At 40.3% G+C, this 22,434-nt stretch overlaps 1 long non-coding RNA gene and 1 pseudogene across 1 annotated transcript; one reads left to right on the top strand and one right to left on the bottom strand.

Moving 5' to 3' along the window:
- The window catches only part of LOC102695046 (zinc finger protein 721-like), a 1,154,024-nt pseudogene that overhangs the window by 770,715 nt on the left and 360,875 nt on the right, over nt 1–22,434 (top strand).
- On the bottom strand, nt 6,166–6,978 carry LOC138242925 (uncharacterized). Its single transcript, XR_011191802.1, has 3 exons — nt 6,890–6,978; nt 6,545–6,583; nt 6,166–6,261 (listed from the first exon to the last, which is right to left on the bottom strand). It is a non-coding gene; the product is annotated as an uncharacterized lncRNA (long non-coding RNA).

Genomic DNA, 22,434 nt, shown 5'->3' with positions numbered 1-22,434 from the left:
GAAGTGGACAAAATGGTTTTAGTAATTGATTTTCTATCTATTTTTCTATCCTCCTAGGAAGAGGGCATGATTGCTCACTGTGCGGCATAGAAGGTGTTTTAGAGCTTTTACTAAGAATTGAAAGTCTTGCAAATACGTGTCCTTACTTCCTGGAAGCGGATACAAGAGGTCTGAGTTGCTTTATTGTGAAGTGACTGGAACAATAAAAGAAGAAATGGACACAAAACTGGAGATGTCAGGTCAGTGGGGTGACTTGTATGAAGCCAGTCTTTAACTTCCTCACTGGTGAGAATATAGTGGAGAGATGCAGATTGAAGTGGGAAAGACTGAACTGTTATTGTCTGGTTTTGGTGCTAAAAACATCTGTAAATAACAGTAACAGGACTGAAAACACCATTTCAAACACAATTACTGTATCAGTATTATAGAACTCAAATCATTCAATAATATTTTGGATATTTTATTATAGTGTTGATATGTAGAAATACATTCTGTTAATAATTGCTAATTTCATTTAATTTGGAAAATTCCCCCAAACCAGGCAACCTAACATAAAAGGTTTAATACATTTTTAAAGATCCAGAGTGAAAGTACATAGAATATTGTTTTACACAATCTCTTAGTGTTTCACAAATTATATTTATTTTACAGGTGGCACCATGGTTAACATTGCTACCATGCAGTGCTGGAGCTCTGTGTTTCATTCCTGACCTGTGCGCTATCTGTGTGGAGTTTGTAAGTTGTCCCCCATGTTTGCATAAGTTTCCTCCAGGTGCTCCAGTTTCCTCCTAAACTCCTAAAACATTCTGATATTATTTTAGGAAGTGAGCTTAAAAGGCTCGTTCTTTCATGATCATGAGTTTTGTAATGTCAGTTTGTCACACCTATCAAAGTGTGTATTGTTTGAGCAAACTTTTAACTCTCCTGTGTTCCTGTCATTTGAATCCAGATGCTTTAGTAGATGTCTGTAGTTATAACATTTCTGAAGTTTTAGATTTTGGGATTCTGTGCCTTCTTGTAGGGAAATTTTAATACCAGGTTGTCTCATGTTGTGTCTGGTTTTGTCTACAGTGTCCTTTGTGTAGATAAATTTATATGACTAAGTTGATAAACATTTACATTTCCTCTTCCTGTGAGGTGGATATTATCATTGTGAGTGGCCAAGGGCTCCTTATTTTTTTATTGATACTTTTAATATCATACATTAGAAATAACACGCAGATAAAAATGGTTTTAAAAAGTTTATTGCAAAACATCTTTTTAATAACATTTATAAAAAAATGTTACCATCAAAAGTGGTACATTCATATTGAACATCAATGAATGGTTTTATTTCTAATTTCTAAAACATCAAAATATAAAAAGAAGAAAGACTGAGCAGAAATGGGATGTTCAAGCCTCCCTTTTCTAAAACACAAGCTGCAGGTGCTGTAGACACAGACACCGAGGACAGTGTGGAAACAGTGGAGTGAAGTGAACTCAGGTCACAGACAGTGTCAGTGTGAAAACAGTGGAATGAAGTGGACTCAGGTCACAGTCTGAATGTGGAAACAGTGGAGTGAAGTGAACTCAGGTCACAGACAGTGTCAGTGTGGAAACAGTGGAGTGAAGTGGACTCAGGTCGCAGACAGTGTCAGACAGTCTCAGTGCTCAGAGCTGCTGTAAGACTGCGTGACTCTGTTGGTGGAGCTCTTCTGTGTAGACCTGCAGGAGGAGCTTCTCCCAGACAGCCCTGTCAGTCTCACAGCACCCATCCTCTCCCTGAGACTCGTCCCCAACATCATCGTAGTCAGCCCTGTCAGGGGCAGAGACTCCTTCTTCAGAGGGCAGTGTGGGCTGTTACGAGTTCGGTAATAGGGACCGAACGAGTGAGTGAACCCACTTGCAGGAGCGAACAAAGCCAAGTCGTAATCCGAAAGCAGAGCGAAAGTACCAATCCAAGCCGAGATCAGAAAAGCCGAAGTCCAAAGGGAAAAACCGTAAGCCGAAATCCAAGACAAACACAGAGTAGAAGAAGCGCAACCAGGAAGCTCGATAGGGAAAACCAATACTGAGCAACGAGGTAGGGAAGGACAGGTGTTTAAGTAGGATGAGACGGGGGTGTGGTGGTGAATGGGAAAACTGATAGGTGAAGTGATAGATAGGGGCTACGCCTACTTCTGCCTCCTCTGTTGCCGGGAGGCAGGGTTCGTAACATGGGCAGGACCCTGTCCACTCCAGGGCCAGTGTGGGGGACACCTGAAACAGAGACACAGAGTAAGAGACAGGCAGTGGACAACTGATGGACAGGGACAACACTCTAAGCTGATATTTTTGGTTTAGCAAGTCATTAAAATTGGACCCATCAATTTTTAATCACGGGTACAGTATGCATTTTTTTTAATTGTATATGTGCGATTTTAAAATCTATAGGAATTAATTGCCTATAAACAATGCTAGAAATAGATAGTATCACAAAATTAATACTTGAAATACGGTTTGTCAAATGAATCAGGTATTGAAATAATATTACAAATTACAAATAGGGGTTATGAAAATGGTGAATATCAGAAATGACAGAGTAGATAAATTAATAATTAAAAAAATCATAGCCCCCACCTTGTAAAAATTGTTAACATTTTGCTAAGAATATACCCAAGGTTTTGGTATAGTTAAAGGCAGATTAGTTCTTTGTTCTTTGGTACAGCTTTGGGAAAACAGGTAATATTTCAGACACAATGAGTTAAATATTTGTTAACAATGACAATACTCACACTAAACAACACACAGAAGAAATGTACAGCACACATGAATTGTACAAATTTAGGCAACTACTTCCTAACCACCCAGAGAAACTACAAAGTGTCACCAAGTATTTAACTTTTACAGAACACCTACACAGGCCAAAAGAAGAGATATACAGTAGCCGCTTTTTAAAAAATCAAACAGAATACGACCTACAGTTAAATCTCTCTCTTTATGAACCTGGATGCTACAAAATCAATATACAGAACAGTTGTTACAATCACTTAGTCAAAAGCCTTGATTAGGACATTTTTTAAATCAAATTGTATTTTTTAGGAAGAGTTGATGGTTCAGTGCAGATTTCACTTATGCTTATGAAGTTCCAGTGCTCTAAAACCACAGTGAAGAAATACTTTGACAGTATTTTCTGGACTCATTCTTTTTGCAGTCAGAGAACAGAATTCCTGGTCTTGGGGAATCCAGAGCTTTGCTCTGCCCAGACCTCACTCTCTCATAATAGATCAGCAGCTGATCAACCTCAAACATCTGATTGGCTGGGTATGTCAGTATTTGGGTTTCAATGAGACTCTGATCTATGAAGTCTAACCTTGTACCAGTACAGTCTCTCAGCCTGTACTGGCGAATATTGATCCCAAAATGCCTGATGCCCCCTTATCTTGAATGAGAGTGGCACTGACATGGATTACTGGGAGTCGCCTTCCCCATTACTGAACCACCTTGCCCACACTGAGCCCCCTGGCTGTAGCCCCCTTTACCTGAAGCGGGGTCTCCCTCACTGTCCCCCACATCACTGTACCCAGATTGTGTCTCATCAAAGAGGAGTCTCCCTGTGAACAGAAGAGCAGGTCAGTAATGTCTCTGTCATTCTGACACAGACTGGCCTGTCAGAGATCTCTTCTCTTCCAGTTAGTATTTATTTGCAGATGTGAAATTAGGTCAAGACTAATTTCTAACGACAAAGGTTAGTGCAGGCTGGTACAGGGTGTACTCAATCTTATTAATAATAATTCACCTGACACAGTGTCTGGACTCTGGAGCACAGTGATGGCATCATCATAGTACTCTGGAGCCTCTTCTTTCACAGAAGACATCAGCTCTCCTAAAGCACACAGAGCACAATGTCACTATCAGTCATCAAAACACTGTTTCATCTAAAGCGCAGGACTGCTGGAGCTCATCATAACACACTGATTAACTAAACATCATGTTATGACTAAAACACCAGACTCTTAAGTACAGGTGATCAGGGAACCTGATTTCCTCTCCTATTCATTTCTGTCATAAATTTAAAATTAATCCTAGATTTTGTAGTATGAATATATTTGGACAGAGAGCAGTAATGTGAGCCCCAAAATCCAGACTCAGTGTGATGTACTGTGCAGTGCACAGTGAGAGGAGAGAGTCAGACTCACTGGGATTGGTACAGGGTTTCTCTATGGGACTGGACTGAAATAACTCACCTGACAAGGCATCTGGGCTCTGAGGTACAGTTACAGCATCATCATAGTACTCTGGGCCCTCTTCTGTCACAGGGGACATCTTCTCTCCTGAACCACAAAGAGCACAGATTCAGTGACACATATCAGAGCACTGAGCCATCTAGAGCACCGGACTGCTGGAGCTCCTCAGAACACACTGATTAACTGAATATCACAAAGTAACTAAAACTCCAGACAAGTACAGAAGATCAGGGAACCTGATTTCTAATCCTATTCACTTCAGTGATATATTTCAAACAATTCCTAAATGTTAAAATAAGATGTTGAAGGACAGCAGGGGAGAGAAAGGTTGGTTGTATTTGGAGAGAGTGGTGATGTGGACACTATGAGCAACTGAAGAGGAGCAGACTGAGTGTGCAGGGCTGAGATCACAGAGAGAGAGTCAGACTCATGTGACTGGTGAAGGATAACACAGACTCCATATTCAGAGGCTGAGATCAAAGAGAGAGTCAGACTCACTGAGATTGGTGCAGAGTTTCCCCCATTTGACTGGACTGAAGTAACCCACCTGACAATGCATCTGGGCTCTGAGCTACAGTTACTGCATCATCATAGTACTCTGGGATCTCTTCTTTCAGAGAGGGTATCGAGTCTCCTGAACCACACAGAGAGACAGAGAATTTACACTTCCGGACTCAGACTTACTTTGACCATAGAGCTGCAAAGTTACTGTAGTGTGATTTTAAATGTTTTGTGGAGTATAGTTAAGCCATAACTCTAGGGTCGCTGATTTATCTGATCTGAAAGGCAGTTTTTACAGCATGCTGTTCCCCAGTCTCCTTTTCTATCAAAACCAATTAGAGCAGCACCTTGTTTACTACCCCAGTATTGACCAGCTATAGTTTTGCTCAGCATCTGTGATCTGCCGAGATAAGGCTAGTGTAAGGCAACACTGAAGAGCTGGCTTTATAAGGTATCAAACACATGTGGTTCTATTTCTATAATTCAGGATTTTCTACATAAGTTCTCTAAATGGCATCCTGGTTTGAGGTGAGAGTGAGTACTGGACTGAAGACCACCCACTCCCACACTGAGCCCCCTGACTCCACCTCCCCTCACCTGGTACTGGGTCTCCCTCACTGTCCTCCACATCATCGTATCCAGAGGGCAGCTCATCAGAGAGGAATCTCCCTGTGAACAGGAGGACAGATCAATATTACCTGCAGTCAGACAGCAACCACACTGTCCTCTACTGGAAGAGAAGCCAGGATGTGAGTTTGTGTCTATAAGGCAGATCCAGAATCGTGCTGTGTTGATTTTCTTCACTTAGTTTGACACCAGTTGAGAAAGTAAACTCTACAGGTTTAAAACTAAAAAATACTTTTTTTATAAGGCAGCCCAGGGATAGTGATGTGATCATTTTCTTTATCTACCTTAACACACCTCTTGAGAAAACCAGTCAGAAACCAGGATGGTTAGATTTTCTACAATTTTTAAGTCCTCAGAGAGGGTGGAGATCAATCACACCTGAAGACTCTCTCCACTCACCTCTCCTGGGGGCACTGTAGGTTCCCTCTCTGGCCAGTTTGTACTCTATTTCCTCATAAATGGCATCATGATAAGAGGCGAGTGCTCCCTTAGATAGGGCTGTGTGAGGAAACAGACACTCAGGGTTAACATGCAGGGAGCAGAGTACAAGATCAAACATTGACTACTAAACCTTCTTTGGACATTTGAGCACATAAATGTTATGCTTCTGGATTTGCAAATTTCCTGATATCTCCATCTGTAATTGTTGATAATCTTTCTTAAACTTCAAATGGTTTTCTCTACCAGGTTTATTCCTCACGGTAATTATATAAATATCAGTTCCATGTGAGTGACAGAACTGACCACTAGAGGTCACTATGTGGATGGAGAGTTCCCTACCTACCTTTCCTCAGCTTCCTGTTCTGGATCAGCTGCCCCACTAACAGAGCCAGCACCACGAAGAGCAGAGCCCCCAGCAGCAGGAGGACCAGGGGCGAGGCAGATAGACCTCCCAGCAGCTGTGTCTGGGGTGTTGTCCTGGTTCTGCCTGAGAAAGGGGGAGACAATGAATGAACAGGGACCAGGAGAGGTGCTCTTGGACTCATGTACGCTTTGACAGATGGAATGTTCTGTCCTCCCCCATTTCCCATATGGGGCTATGATGGTTCAGGATCAGGTGCGTAGAGGAAAGAGAGGCACTAGATCTACAATGGGAATCTGAAAACACTGATCTTCACCCTGAGAGAGGAGAGGAGACATTACAGCTACACTGGGAATCTGAAGAGACAGAAAGACAGGAGTTATCACTGACAAGGAGGATTTCTGTTCACCTGTAGCTGTTGCTGGACTGGATGTTGGCTCTGACAAACCTGTAAAAGAGATACGAGAACTGTCATTATTTTGTCTTTGGTTTTATAGCAAGCTGAATCCAGAGTGGTCTTAATAAAATAAAAATCTTTACATGTGTTCCTTGAGGTCAAATGTAGGATTGCAGGATGAATGGTGTCTTGCTCAGAATTAAAGTCTAGTGCTGTTCACACACACAGGGCTACACAACATCCCGATCTTGTGACTGATGATCTTAAGATATTAAGCAGTGATAGAATATGTGTAACAGTGTATCTTCTCCATCAATCTCCTACTTTGTTCATCTACAGTTCTAAGACTCTCCTCACCTGTACAGGTAACCCCTGCATCCTCCTTGTGTCGACAGTCACTCTGATTCAGTCCAGAGTGACAGCAGTCCCACAGGTGAAGCTCACTGCCTGTGCAGTTCACTTCGTCCAGCCAGATGGCACCACTCCCTGGTACGAATGAGGCCTCTATTGCTGCACTCACTGCATCCCCACAGCCCAGCTGTCTGCAGACCACCTGGGCATCCTGCAGGTCCCAGGAGTCGTCACAGACTGTTCCCCAGGAGCCCTCGTACCGCAGCTCCACCCGGCCAGAGCAGTTAGTGCCTCCAGCCAGGCGCAGAGCCAGTGGGACTGAAAGTCAACAGAAGGGTTACCGAGTGTCATTAGATCTGTGACTGTAGATGAGAGCAGAGAGGTTACTGAGTGTATTTAGCTCAGTGACTGTAGTAGAGATCAGTGAGGTACTGAGTGGCTCTAGAAGAGAGCTGTATGGTTACTGTTCCTCAGCTCAGGGCTGCAGTGTCTCTGAGTGTTTTACACACTGAACTCACCTGGGCAGTACAGCTGAGGCTGCTCTTCCTGAGGGGCTGGAGTGCTTCTGTCAGCTTCTTTTCTAGGACCTTCAAAGATTAATAATCATATAAAAACATTATTATTATAAAATGAATAACAATTACATTGCTTTCATTTTTATACATGTTTGGATATAAATTAATAAGAATTCAGTTTAAAGCTTTTGTCTGTTCTAAATATGGCAAAACACTAAATTACAGAGCATTACTCTTCCCTCTGTACTTGAGCAGGTGATGTTAGCCACTTCTCGGTCTGTGCAGTCATTCTGGCCCCAGGGGGAGGAGGGACACTGCCACAGGGTGGAGTCGTGTTTGCGGCAGGAGACAAAGTCCAGCCATTTGGGATCAGGGCTCAGCCTGGAGTTTGTCTCTCTGGTGATGCCCTTGTCTCCACAGCCCAGCTGTTTACAGATCACTGCAGCTGTAGTGTCTGTCATGCTGTTGGCACAGATGCTGCCCCAGGTGCCATTGTAGTAAACCTCTGCCTGTCCTGAACAGCCTGCAGATAGCCTCAGGAGAGTGTGATCTATCAAGACAGCACGGAAAGTCAAAGGAAACAAACCCTTTCTCACATCCTCCTTGTGTCCACAGTCATGCTGTCCCCACCCTGCTGAAGGACACTCCCACAGAGACGACTCGTTCCCCATACAGCCCACCTCGTCCAGCCATCTAGCCTGAGGGAGTGCTGGGCTAGGAAAGAGACATATATATCATTATGGCTGGAGTGGTGTCATTCAAGCTAACGTTGACTCTTAAAAAAAAGTTAGGAGTCTCAAAAATATTAGTTTACATATCTGCAGAACTGGTAAGCACAGAGGAACAAAGTGAATCTTTTGGTTTACTCAAATTACCTCCTTATTAGAGTTGTCATCAGACTAAATTCACAGGATAAAATATAAACAAAGAGAAAGAAGAGAGAGGTAACTGAAGGAAGGAAGAGAGAGGAGGCATGTCAGACAAGAAGAACTGGAGATAAAATTCTAGTTAAATAATGTGAACCTTGTTTAAGAGACCTTGCAGTCTTGTTATTTAAGAACATTAAAACATTTTCAGGTTTCCTTTATTGTGCAAGCCTCAGGCTAAAGGCATTCTCTCCTAGTTGGAGGTTTAGAATAGAAAGTAGATTTTCATTCACTTTCGGCATTATATTAGTGAGAACATATTCTGTTCATTTAGGATGCAGGGTAATTCTCTGGTTAGCCTGTTTATGCATCATAGAGGATTTCAGATTAAAGAGTTATAAGGGAAAATGTTTTATATAACAAGGGGTAAACTATGGATTTTTACCCTGTCTTCAAACTAAGTGTCTGTAGAAAACCAGAATAGAAATAGCTATAAGTCAATTAATTCTGACCATTCTGAGGCTTAGAGAGATATCATTGCTGTTTGGGGCAATGCTGAGCAAAAAACAAGTTTTTGTTTAATCTTCATTGCCTGCATGTCAGTCAAGTGCAGATCAATCAGATTCTAGCAATCAGTTTGTAAGAAGTCTTCTTTTTTACTGCCTAAATCCTATATATAGCCTTTCTAGCACTGCCTATGTCACTAAGACATATGAGAAATGTGATGATTCAGGTTTAATATCCAAGGGTTTAGCTTCAATTCAAGCCCTGGTCCAGGCCTCTACTGTCTATACTTCACAAGATATTGCACCCCAAGATGTTTAAGGGCACTTTCTTCCAGGCGGAAATTTCCCCTGGATTCTGTGACAACCTGAGACTCCATCTCCAATGGATTTGTTAAGATTATGTCACGAACACGGACTGAAATCCATGTCAGATCTTGTAGAAGACCCTATGCGATGCGGTAAGAGCTGGAGAAAACAGGAGGCGTGGTAAAAAGGAACACACAGGGGTTTAATAGTGCACAAAATAATAGTGACAGTCCGTGAGACAGTGTACAAGGAAGACAAAACAGCATCCAAATCCAAACGGGTCCAAAGGCAGGTCAAAGCACAGTCCGAGAGTCCATCAACTAGAAATCCATCCTGGGACGCAACAAAGTTAAAATCCCCGGGAGGGGGGAGCACACGGACAAACAAAACATGGAGGTCCAAGGGTGACGGGGCGAGATCCTCCAGATCCCGGGCTCAGGAAGCGGGAGGTGTCGGGGATGAGGCCTATGCCCTCAGGAGACGGATGTAGGGTTTCCTGGTGCTAGGTGGGCCTCGCGACATCTTACCCTAATGATGAGCCCCGAGGACTGGAAGAGCTGGTCTTAAATAATAACACTAAAAGGGTACACCTGGAGAGCTTAATCACACGAACACTAATGGGAGCAGTGAAGCGCCCTCTAGGGAGGGATGTCGGGCGTGACAGATTCTGAATGTTTTAATGTTTATTTTCTTGTTATATCAATGGAAATCCAGCCCATTCAAGATAAAACATTATATATCATTAATACAACTAAAAGATTGTTTTTATGGACCTAATAAACCAGTACTTTTCAATGCTTATGATGTAGTAAGTGCATCTACATCCATATGTTCTGGTAATGCCCACCAATCATTCTTTCAAAAAAATAAATAGATAAAATGTTTGTTTCCTTAGGCTGTAGAGTTTCATTGTTAATTATTAATGTATTGACTTGTCATGCAAATATTCTCAGTTTTCATCTCTGTTGCTCACAACTGCAAGAAAGGAGATCTTAATGAATTAGAAGCACAGGCCTCACATCTCTGGTCAGCAGTGCATTAACCTGATGACAAAACACTGCATCTCTACAGAAAGGGATGATTGGATCGAACAATATACAGAGCTTCTACTACAGACATGCTCAAGTTTCAGGAAACATTTATCCCAGCTCTATTACCAGTCTATATTAATGGACAAAAGACTTAAAATAGGAACAAATATCACTTCATACAATATTGTAACTCTTAACAGGTCCAGCTGTTATATTTTGTGACAAATCTTTTAGGGTTTGTCTTTTATGTCCTACATATCAATCTGCATATGATAACAGTCAAAAATACTTTGAATGGCTCCTACCTGAGCAGAGCTGGGCAACATCCTGTCCAGTGTTGCAGCTGACTGTATGTGGAGAACTGCAGTTCACCAGATGAGACTCGTCCCCGGAGCACTTAATACCTGTCAGACACACAGTGCTGTCACTGTCCCATACAGAGAGGAGTTATAGACTTGTACTACAGAGCACTGAATACCTGTCAGACACACAGCACTGTCACTGTCCGATACAGAGAGGAGTTATAGACTTGTCCTACAGAGCACTGAATACCTGTCAGACACACAGTACTGTAACTGTCCCATACAGAGAGGAGTTATAGACTTGTACTACAGAGCACTGAATACCTGTTAGACACACAGCACTGTCCCCTGTCTCATACAGAGAGGAGTTGTATATTTGCACCACTGAGCCACAGCCCAGCTGTCTGCAGACCACAGAGGCCTCTCTGTAGCCCCAGGAGTGCTGGAGGAGTGTCCCCCAGGTGCTGTTGTAGACAGCCGGACTCCACCATCTAGAGCTGACAAGGATGAATCTAAAAAATAAATGAACATCACGTTTTATTGTCAGTCAGATATCAGTACCATAAAACCAGCCCACGGAGATGGAGAATTTGTTTTGTCCAGGTGAAAGGATGGAAAATTTGTTCATACCTGACTGATTTCATTGTTATCTTTTGGTAAAATTAACATGACACATCCATGTGTTCAACCTCAAGAAGCATTGTTTTTAAATAATAATAATATCCCTTTATTAACCCTAAACACTTCCTTGCATTAGGAATTATCTTTTCACATATCCCAGCTTGCTCTCCATGAGACACACACACAAACAGGGAGAGAGCATAGGATCTGCCATTGTACAGCACCCCTGGAGCAGTTGGGGTTACAGGCCTTGCTCAGGAGCCCAACAGAGTAGGATTCCTCTGCCAGTCACAGGATTTGAACCAGCAACCTTTCAGCCATAGGCACAGATCCTTAGCCACAGAGCCACCACTCCACCCGATGTTAATTATTAACAGTTTTTCAACAAAATGTTTGGACATCATGTTTCATTTATTGGATGGCATTGTGGTGCAGTAGTTAACATTGCTGCCTCACAGCACTAATGACCTACATGTTCTTCCCATGTTCACGTGGATTTCCTACCACAGTCCAGAAACATTCTGACAGGTTATTTAGATTTTGGGATAACTGCTCCAGGTATCGGTGTGTGTTTGTGTCTGTGTGTGCACTGTGACGGACTGGTATCACTTTCTCCTGTTGTTTGCTTGGGTAGGCTCCAACTCCCCCATGACCCTAAATTGGATGAAGCTGTTAGAAAATGGTTGGAATTTCAATTTAAAAGACAATTTTTCACTAGGATCCAACAGATTGATGGAAGTGGAGCACCAGCAATGTGTCAAAATCACATTTACATTCTGCATGTAATGGCTGCATGTCCCGAGTTCATATATTTTTAGTAGTTAACATGTTTAATTATCAAGATGTAAATTGGTTTGATGGTTGCATTCTCACCAGAGCAGATGACTCCTGCGTCCTGTCCATGAGAGCACACTGCTCTCCCCCAGTGTGAGAGATGGCTCTCATTGCCCTGGCACTCAAACACATCAGCCCATACTGGTCCACTGCCCTGTCCAAACCAGGCCTGTCCTGGTGCTGCTACAGCCTCCCCACAGCCCAGCTGCTGGCAGAGAACACTGGCATCTCTCAGGTCCCAGTATTGGTCACACACAGTCCCCCATTTACTGTCGTACTAAAGCTCCACTTGTCCAGAGCAGGAGTCCGAGCCGTTCGCCAGCCTGAACCCTGTGTATCCTGCAGATAGGAGAGAACTTCATCAGCATGACACCATAACAGGGCACATGAAATACAACAATAAAAAAAAATCAATAAGATGAAAAAACTGTAACATCCAGCTCTCAGTGACTCAGGCAGAAACTTCCATCACCTCAGCCATTATACTGCGCTATTTTCACACCAGGCGGGCTACTGGAACAATGACACAGGGACTGTCCAACATCAGTGCTACACTAGTCCTACACAAGTCTCATACACTGCCTCTGCAATACCCACAAATACTCACAAATACTACAATACTCACAAATGACAACAACCTTGCCTTTAGTTAAGTGATCTTATCTTACCTGTGCAAGTGAGACCCACAGCTCTGCTCTGGGAGCAGCTCTGCTCTGGCCTGGCTGCAGTGGGGCAGTGCCGTAGCTTGGACTCTCGTCCTGTACACTGGAACTGCTCTGACCCGACTGGACCCTGGCCCTGTCGGAAATGAGCGCCTCTGTGTATCACTGAAGGAGCCCCACAGTCCAGCTCTCGACAGACAACCTCTGCATCCTGCCAGTCAAAGTCAGAGTCGTACACTGAGGTCCAGGTGTTCTTGAGATTCACCTCCACTCTCCCAGAGCAGAGACTGTGTCCATTCACCAGCCTCACAAAACCTGCAATAGAGAACTACAGGCTGTCAGTCTGAGCAGGGAATCTCTCATAGTGCAGCTCATTGCTCACTGCCACTGAACCTGGTGCCTGTGAGAATTAAACTTACTACCCTATGAAAATAAACCAACTTCATGTGAAAAAATAAATATGATAGATTCTCAATTTAAATCTTGCCTTCTTATTGTTCCATTCATAAACAGATTTACTCCTACAATTTGGCGTAGAAAATTACATTTTAGAAATACATACACTATTACAATCAATTGTACAATAATGCAGAGTGCTTTCAATAAGAATATAGATAATAGGATAGATATAGATAAAAAAGTAGATAATAGGATATAAATAAAAATGAAATGAAAGAGAGGAGAGTCAGAAGACAATCTGAAAGGTCAACATCAGATAGTTAAACCAAAAAATCTTTTAGGGCTGAATGTTTTTACTGAATGTAAAATTGATTGTTTTCCTCCAGAATTAATGTAGATACATGTACATCTAATAATTGTAGATGAATGTTAAACTCTATTAAGATCAAAGACTCTAAATCATCAATCCCACCTCTGTGCTCTAACATGTGCCTCCAAAGAATGTGTTCAGTGCATCATTACCTTTACGCTGGGGCAAATACAAGATATGAAAATCAGAGACACTAAATTAATCAGTTTGTGTAATACTACAAATCAAACTATCACCCTCATTCCAGCTGTTCCACATGTTCATAGCAATAACCACAGTGCTGAAGATGCCACCTGTGGAACACATTTGACTGTAGAATAAGTAAAAATAGAAACTGATCACAAATCCATCCATCCATTTTCGAACTGCTTCTTACAATTCATGATTCCCAGTGTAGCTAGGGATGTAGACTTAATAAATACAGAAGAAAAAAAAACTGATCCATATCACCAAATTCACAGAAGCAGAATGGCATGTCATATACTCAAAGAAAAGATTCCCCATTGCCTGGCACTGATGAAACAGGACTGTCTGACCTGGGCACTGACACACACTCTGGACAAGACCAAGACTGTCACAGCCTGGCACTGGTGGAGCAGGACTGTCTGACCTGGGCACTGACAGATACTCTGGACAAGTCCAGGACTTGCCTGTTGTATTAGTTCATGTGAAGATGCTCATTCAAATGTTTAGCGTTAGTTTTTGTTTTGTTTTTGGGTTGTTTTTATTGTTCTGTAAATAATGAAACACTACTTTGGAAATGAAGGCTGTATTTGTGTTTATCCAAAGACCTGCCTGTTTACAGCATCTGGTTTCTGGGTTTGACACTAACTTACAAAGCGTTTTTGTTTTCTGAAACCTGAACCCTGGAAGACATGGAACAGAGGGAGAAGGACATTTTCTGAGATGTTACATCAGATTTTTTAGTTAGTTTCTAAGAATGTGATTGTATTCATTATGTATTTAAAAAGGTTACATATGTACACTGAGAACTGAGGGCACCTTTGCTAAAGGATTGTAGGAATATGGAACAGGTTACCCAGATATCCCAGCTTTCTTGAAGAAACAGTGGATGAGATCCTTGGATCAATACTGACTACCAAATGGACCAGGAAGCTGAGAGATCTCCTCTACTTTGTAATAGATTAAATTTTGAGAATACATATCAGTCATACTGTTTTTATTCTATAGTTTTTATTTCTATAGTTTTTAGATATTGTTGTAACTAATTTGTTTCACTCAATCTCAGAGAATGTTGTCGTTGTTGTAATGTTTGTAAATATGTCAGAGAAAAGCAACTGATGTTCAATGTCAATGCTGTAATTCTTTGATCAATACAGCTCTTTGAATCTGAATTAAATAGAGAAAAGGGAGACTTAAGAGTGACACAGCAGAACTGTAAGTGAAAATGATGCTGGTGAATTACAAGGAAGACAAACAGTAGTTTTCAAATCAAGACCAAGAATAAATTTGTTTATACTGATCTATCGGTCACATACTGTAAATTTATTTGTACATTTACAGCCTTATGATCAAACACTGTCCTTTGGCCTCTTTATTGGTCAATTGTAAAACCTAACAGGAATCATACAGGTGGGGTTGGGGGTTTCAGTCAGTTTTCAATATCTTTTCTACACACTGCAGGAAATACAATCCTGAAGGAGAAAAGACACACAGTGACAGGGAGGAGTGCTGTTACAGCTCTCAGTAGGACAGGAGCAGCAGCAATGCGATGATGGACAAATGATGAAGGACTCTAGATTGGTGCAGGAGTTTTAATTATCCTCAGTGCTTGAGACTGGAGAGAGTCTGTGTCTCTTACCTGAACAGATCACTCCAGCATCACAGTCATGATCCTGATAATAGCTAATCTTTTTCACTTCTTGTTTTCCACAGTCCCTCAGCACAGCCTCTGACCCCTTGCAGTTGACCTGATTCAGCGGGACTGATCCAGACCCTGGTCCAAAGTGAGCTCCTCCTGGTGCTGAAACAGCAGATCCACAGCCCAGCTGTCTGCACACCACTGTAGCATCATTGAGATCCCAACCATAGTAAATTACTGTCCCCCACTCTCCACCATGATACACTTCCACTGTCCCCTCACAGGGACTGGCACCATTCACCAGCCTCACATCAGCACTGCCTGCAGAGAGAGAGAAACAATCCCTATCACCACGTCTACAGGATATTTTTATACTAAGACATTTTAGAAGCACATCTGGAATTTTTATTTTGTTTTACCTGCTTGATTGGTTTGCTAGTCTCTCCCATGGGGAACAAGAGACAGTGGAGTGACAGGAAGTCCACCAGCAGCCATCTTACCTCTCCCTCCACACTGCTGTGTCCAGATCCTGTTATATATCTCTCTGTCCATATCACTGTGTGACTGCAGAGGGCTGTTCTGCTGTGGTTACTACAGTGGACAGTGGCTGTAAAGACTGTGCTCATGTGTTTCTAAAAGCTGTGGTTAGTTCAGTGGACAGTGGCTGTAATGATGGTGTTCCTGTGTTTCTAGAAAATGTGGTCTGTATAGTGGTCAGTTGGCTGTAATGATGGTCTTCCTGTGTTTCAGGAAGCTGTGGTCAGTAGAGTGGACAATGGCTGTAAAGACTATGTTCTTCAGTTTCTAGAAGCTGTGGTCAGTATAGTGGACAGTGGCTGTAATGATGGTGTTCCTGTGTTTCTGGAAGCTGTGGTCAGTGTAGTGGTCAGTAGCTGTAATTACGGTGTTCCTGTGTTTCTGGAAGCTGTGGTCAGTACAGTGGTCAGTAGCTGTAATTACGGTGTTCCTGTGTTTCTGGAAAATGTGGTCAGGACTGTGGACAGTGCCTGTAATGACGGTGTTCTGGGTTTCTGGAAGCTGTGGTCAGTACAGTGGACAGTGGCTGTGGTGTCAGAAGGCTGAATGACTGAAACCAGGTTTGGTGTATCTGGTGTATCTGGGTCTCAGGCCCCACATGTACTTAGCAGTGCACACTGACCACACGTCTGTATCAGACACTGATTTAAACACTGATAAGTCTTTTTAATGGTCTACTTTGAAAATAAGTTATAAAATCCAAAACAGAATCAATAAAAATATTTTCTTAATAGATGGATGCTTCACAACATGTGCTGAAATATGTGAAGTGTAATGCTGCAGAAAGATGGAAAATCTGCAGCAGGAGATATAATTGAAACCCAGGCGCAGGACTTTGAGCTCTTTCAGAGTTTGAATGATCAGGGAGTAACAGATCGAATGCAGGTTGCTGGGCTGAATGAAAAAGGTGAGCAGAAAGAAAAAATAAAGAGGGACACCTGTCTCCCAGCTGAAATAAAGAAAACAAAGGCTGGAGAGTCAGTGAGGAAAAGGAAAGAATTAAAACACAGAAAATATTTCAGGATCGAAGAGCAGGAGTAGTGAGAAATTAAAATAACCGAGTGATAAACTTGACTATGAGAGGAATGTGATCGCTAGGTTCACAAGGTTTAGCTCTAATGATGGAGATTCGGTGTTCTGAACAGTTTCAAATAAAGAGGTGATTAGTGTAACTGGGAGCCTGAATGAAAGACTGAAGGTTTAATTGAAAGATGTCTTGACCCAGTCTGAATGACAGGGTGAGCACTCAAGGGAATGTTGCTGTTGAGTCAGTCCCAGCCCAGACTGTACGTGAAGTGTGTATACTTACTGTCCAGGGCACATTTACAGTAACTAGATTTGTTCTTTTTGATTTCATTTTCAATCACCTTCAGTTTGGAGTGTGAAATATTTTTTTCCATTACACACTATATGCTACAATTCATTTAAATACTACTTTTTATTCATATATTATTTGCTATGCTTACATGATAAATATGTGAACAATGTGTTTTAGCTTTTACCTCTTAGTACATAATTCACAGATTGAATTATAGTTGCACTTAATAATATATTCTAGAATCACAGTGCACAGGTTGTTTTTATTCATCTTTTTTTTTAATTCCATAATTTAAGAAAGATTATCCCTATCATTAGTTATCTAAGACTTACAAACAACAATTCATTTAGCTGTGAAGTATCAGTCAAATGCAGAATAAACATGGAAAAAATAATTAAACCTTTCTCTCTTCAAAATGAAGGACTTCCGGGTCAAATACACATTTCTTCCAACATAATAGACACATTTCTCAAATAAAACTCTAGTCTGAACAGATCCCAAACTTTTGTTTAAAGTTGAAAAAACTACAAGATTTGCCTCAGGACTCTGAAACTGGAACCCAGTATGGATTCAGGTCAGAAAACTACAACACACTGCAATACAAATACCTACCACCTGAATGTGACTGTTATAACAAATAAACACAACTATATGTCTTGTCCTCAATCATGTTACAATGTTAGATCCTTCTGTAATATAATTACCATAGTATCTAAAACTACTGTAATCATTCTAAAAAATAACCATGGTTCAAAAATATTTTAATACATTTACCTTCAGTACTCCTATTTGTATTAGCACATTCACCTGCAATAGTTACTAATATTATTTGTTAATTGGAAACGTGCCTTAAATATACTTTTATCTCTGATCACCTGTCTGTAATAGTTCTTTGCACTAAAATTGTCACCTTCTCTCAAAATACTCTATTTTGTAATAACATTTCCATAATGTTATAATGTTATTATTATTAATGTTACTTTAATAATACAGTAAATACAAAATGTGTCAATAGTAATAATACTGGAGTCTCAATAATACTCTAGTATTTAATAACACACTTATCTCAGTTAAAATATTGGTCTAAAAATACTCCAGTGTTTAATAATACATCAGTTAATTACTTTAATAAAACATTAATTCATCAGTGTGTAAAATAAAATATCAGTCCGATCAATACAACAGTGTTTAAAAACAACTGATCTCCGTTAATACACTAGTCTGTTATTTTACATGTTAGAGAGGGCAGAATTGAGCACAATGAAATAAACAACCCCTGGTAAATATTTTGAAGACGTTGTATTATTGTTAAAACATTTGTATTCCTTTTTTTTTTGCAAATGGGAAAATTTCCACAAGTCCTAGCACATGACCCAAATTACAACCAGTATTTTGTTTTTTATTATTATGGTAATAGATAAGGGATTGTCAAGTTGTACAACATTTTTGATAAAGTTGATAAATATCTACTATATTAAACGTTATAATAATTCTATGTTAGTACTTAAAAAACATTATCCTTAGACTGTGTTGTGTGTAATAGTGTATAACTGCATATAAAACTATTAATACAGCATTAATAGAAAATAGTTTAAAAAACATATAAGCTGAATTAATATTATGATTAATTGTAGAGGTGAAATTCTTGTTAATACTGCAAATTGTTTATTATTTTTCCTTATTTATAGCACCAGAAGAAAATCAATTATAATTTTAAGGAATATCCATAAAGCTGAGTTTTAAATTAAACAGAAAAGCACTTCTGCATGCTGTGGTCACTACGGCGGGCAGTGGCTGTAATGACTGTAGAACCTCAGATGGCTGGTCCTGGGTTCCAGGAGACCGTGGTCACTATACTGGACAGTGACTGTACTAACTCTGTGGCTTCCAAGTCCTGGGACCAGTGTTTCTGTGTTACTGGGACCTGTGGTCACTACAGTGGTCAGAGGCTGACAGGTACTTCACATGTTGTACTGAAATGTGTGTGAGGTGTATATTCCCATTGTCTGTATGTGAATTGTTGACAAAGATTTTCTAGCCTTTACCTGCCAACATCTAAACTTAACACATGATCATCAGATTAAATTATATTAAATAACAACATTTTTCAAAAATTCCAGACAGCCCAGTAAAACTGTACCGGTTGTAATAATATTTAATATTTATTAATTAACCATACTATTTTTAACCATACTATTTTTGCACTTTTCCAAGAATTACCTTGCACTATTTTTGTCCTGTTATATTTTCTCTGTTTGCGGAATTTTGCACAGATTTGATTACTTGATTACATGTTATTTATGTTATGTTATTACATGTTACTGTTTTTGCTATTGTGTTACTGTCTATTGTCTTATCTTCTGTCCTATTTATATAATGCACCTGAGTGACTAATGAGAAACACTTTTCATTATACTATGTACCTGTGTAAGTTTAATGACAATACAGTTGAATTTAATTTAATTGAACAAGTTTAACATATAGGCACGGATACATTTATTGTGATGTTGTCCTGAGCAACTGCTCAAAAATCTAAACTTGAGTCCTGTGATTACGAATTAATTTTTAAATATTGCATTTGTATGATAACATGTAATTAAATATTTAATTTGTATTACTCATACTTATATAATTGCATTTGATAATAATTTCAGATTTCGAATGTACTCAAAAACAATAAAACATTCTTATTAAAACTTCACAATTTACAAAAAAAAACCTGTCATTAGATAACTAACCTAAAAACACAAATTAAATTATTTAGCTGTTAAATAATAAACAAATCCTGTATAAACACAAAACACAACTACCATTTTTTAATTCTTCCTGTAATTCCACAATGTCTTGTAGTTGTTAAATTATTAATGTTACACCTCAGTTTCTGATGAGACCCCAGTTAATAATAATACACCTACAATACTAAGAATTTCCACAATTTTGTTAATATTTTTCATTTTATAGCTTATAAACCAATAATGAATGTAACTTTTATTAGCCTGTGCTTTTCAATGTGAAAACAAGCAAACCTGGTCTTTATGAACCAGGTTATACATACAATATACAAATTGTATTTTCACACTATAAAAATACAAGAGCTAATTGTCCTATGACTGAAAATGTTTTACATTTTCAAAATGTAATTGTAAGTCTTTCAAACGAAGAATTCACATTCATAACTTCCTATCATATTGGAACACATATTCTTATAACATCAAGAGGAACTACTTGTTTTCACAGCAACTGAACATCACACAGCTTAACGATAGAAACCTGGACTGTCTGAATACACCAAAGATATAATGGCAGCATTAAAACTCCAGTCTTAATTCTCTAGCATAAACACTTTAGGTGGTAATAACACATTTACTGTATATCTATCAATACATCAGTCTGTAATAATTTAATATCAGTCTCAATAATAATTCACTATTTAAAAACACGTGTATTTCTATTAATCCACCAGTCTGTAATAAGACAATACAGAGGAGTCAGAATTGAACACAATAAAACAATAAACAACCCAGGGTATTTCTGAATCATCCTGTATAATATGATATTATTCTAGAAACATTTTTTATTGCTCACACTTTTTTTGTTTTCGAGTAAATGAAGACTTTTTCACATGTCACAGCATATCACTCAAATTATCACTTATATATAAAGTTTATTATTACAGTAAAGAGTAAGTTAAATAACTTTTTAAAGATTTTATACACTCCATGTTTTCACAAATTATCAATAGAGGGTGATAATGGCCAGCTTCTGCTCTATCCATCTATAACATTATTGTTATATAATGTTTAGAAATCTTAAGAATATTTTAAAAAATCCAATAAAAATTAAAAGCAACTAATTATGTTTAGACACAGCTAATTATATTTCCTTACTTACAGACCAAGATAAAATACAGTTATAATATTTTTGATGAATACCCACAAAGTTGAATGTAAAATAACATTTAAAAATTGTTCAACCCACTTATTGCTCCATTTTCATCAAAACTTTACTTAATTTAATTCCAGTTGTTGTCTGTCTGTCTGGACAGGAGAAGACTGGTCACTTACTGGCTGAGCTGTGCAGCACCAGGACAGCGAGAGAGAAGATGGACAGGCAGCTCTCCATTGTCATCAGGACAGAGTGCAGCTGAGACCCCTGTCTTCACCCCTGAGCCCACAGGGCAACTGAGCTGCTGCTCCGCACCCCAGACCCCCAGTAACAACACAGCCCCCCGCCCCGCCAATCACACACAGCACTGCCTTTTCAGACTGACAGCAGGAACCTCTCACACAGGTGGGACGGCCAATCACACAGGGCCCTTTCAGTCTTCTCCATATACAGTATATCAGAGACACATCACTGTTTCCTCTCCCTGAAGACACTCCCAGCAGCGCGGAGGAGAGACAGGAGCAGCTCTGTGTCTCATTGGAGGAAACACAGATACAGATACAGACAGCAGGGCTGCAGGTGCTGCAGAGGCAGGAAGAGATCAGATATTAAACTAAAAAAATTGTAGACAAGTATTATATTTTTAAATCAGTATCAAGATAATCAATTATGTATATATGGTCCTGTAATTCTTGCTGTCTGTATCAGGAAGTGTCTAGAACGTGGTCCTGTCTTTCTGTCTGTGTAAGGCAGTGTGTAGTGACTGGTGTCCTGAATATGGTCCTGTCTTGCTGTCAGTGTCAGGCAGTGTCCAGTGACTGGTGTCCTGCAGTGACTCACAGAGTTGTTGTGTCTCCAGACAGTAATGTCTTCTGGTCCTCTTCAAGGGCAGTGTGAGGAGAGCCTGTGCTCAAGGTGGCAGTGAGGTCATTCAGGTCAGCACAGGAATACAGAGACAAGGTGGACTGAATAAGAACTGGCTGTCCTGTGACTGTGATCAATAATTTAAATGAAAAAGAAAGAAAAGCTCAGCAGTGATTGTCCCTTATGTACTGAGCCTGTTGGACAGCAGCTCTTCCAGTTGACTCCCTCAGACCCTGAGTCTGTCCCTGCGCAGCTCCAGTCCACACAGATGTTCCAACCCCTCCAGCTGTTGCCCCAGTGTCTCTCTGTGTGGAGCCGACTGCATGACTGAGACTTTCTAACAGCACAGTGGAGCTGAACTAAAACTGATACACTGATACACCCCCAATCTGAACAGTGTGAGGGGACAGCTCACATCCTCTTCCTTATTATTATAGGTAGTAGGAGCAGCAGTAGGAGCAGCAGTAAAATATTAGTAGTAGCAGTAGTATCAGTGGCAGCAGCAGTTGTGGTAGCAGTAGTAGTATTAGCAGTTATGCTGTATTTAAACTCTCCTGTTCAATATAGCAGAGTTCTTGTGTTACAGCCAGCAGCCATATCACCCTGCAACTCACAACTGGCAACCCACTGAAGCTAAGCAGGTGTGAGCCTGGTCAGTACCTGGATGGGAGACCTCCTGGGGAAAACTAAGGTTGCTGCTGGAAGAGGTGTTA

This window comes from Lepisosteus oculatus, chromosome 14 (genome assembly GCF_040954835.1).
Source record: "Lepisosteus oculatus isolate fLepOcu1 chromosome 14, fLepOcu1.hap2, whole genome shotgun sequence".
Lineage (NCBI taxonomy): Eukaryota > Metazoa > Chordata > Actinopteri > Semionotiformes > Lepisosteidae > Lepisosteus > Lepisosteus oculatus.
This window is presented reverse-complemented; position numbering and strand designations above follow the sequence as displayed.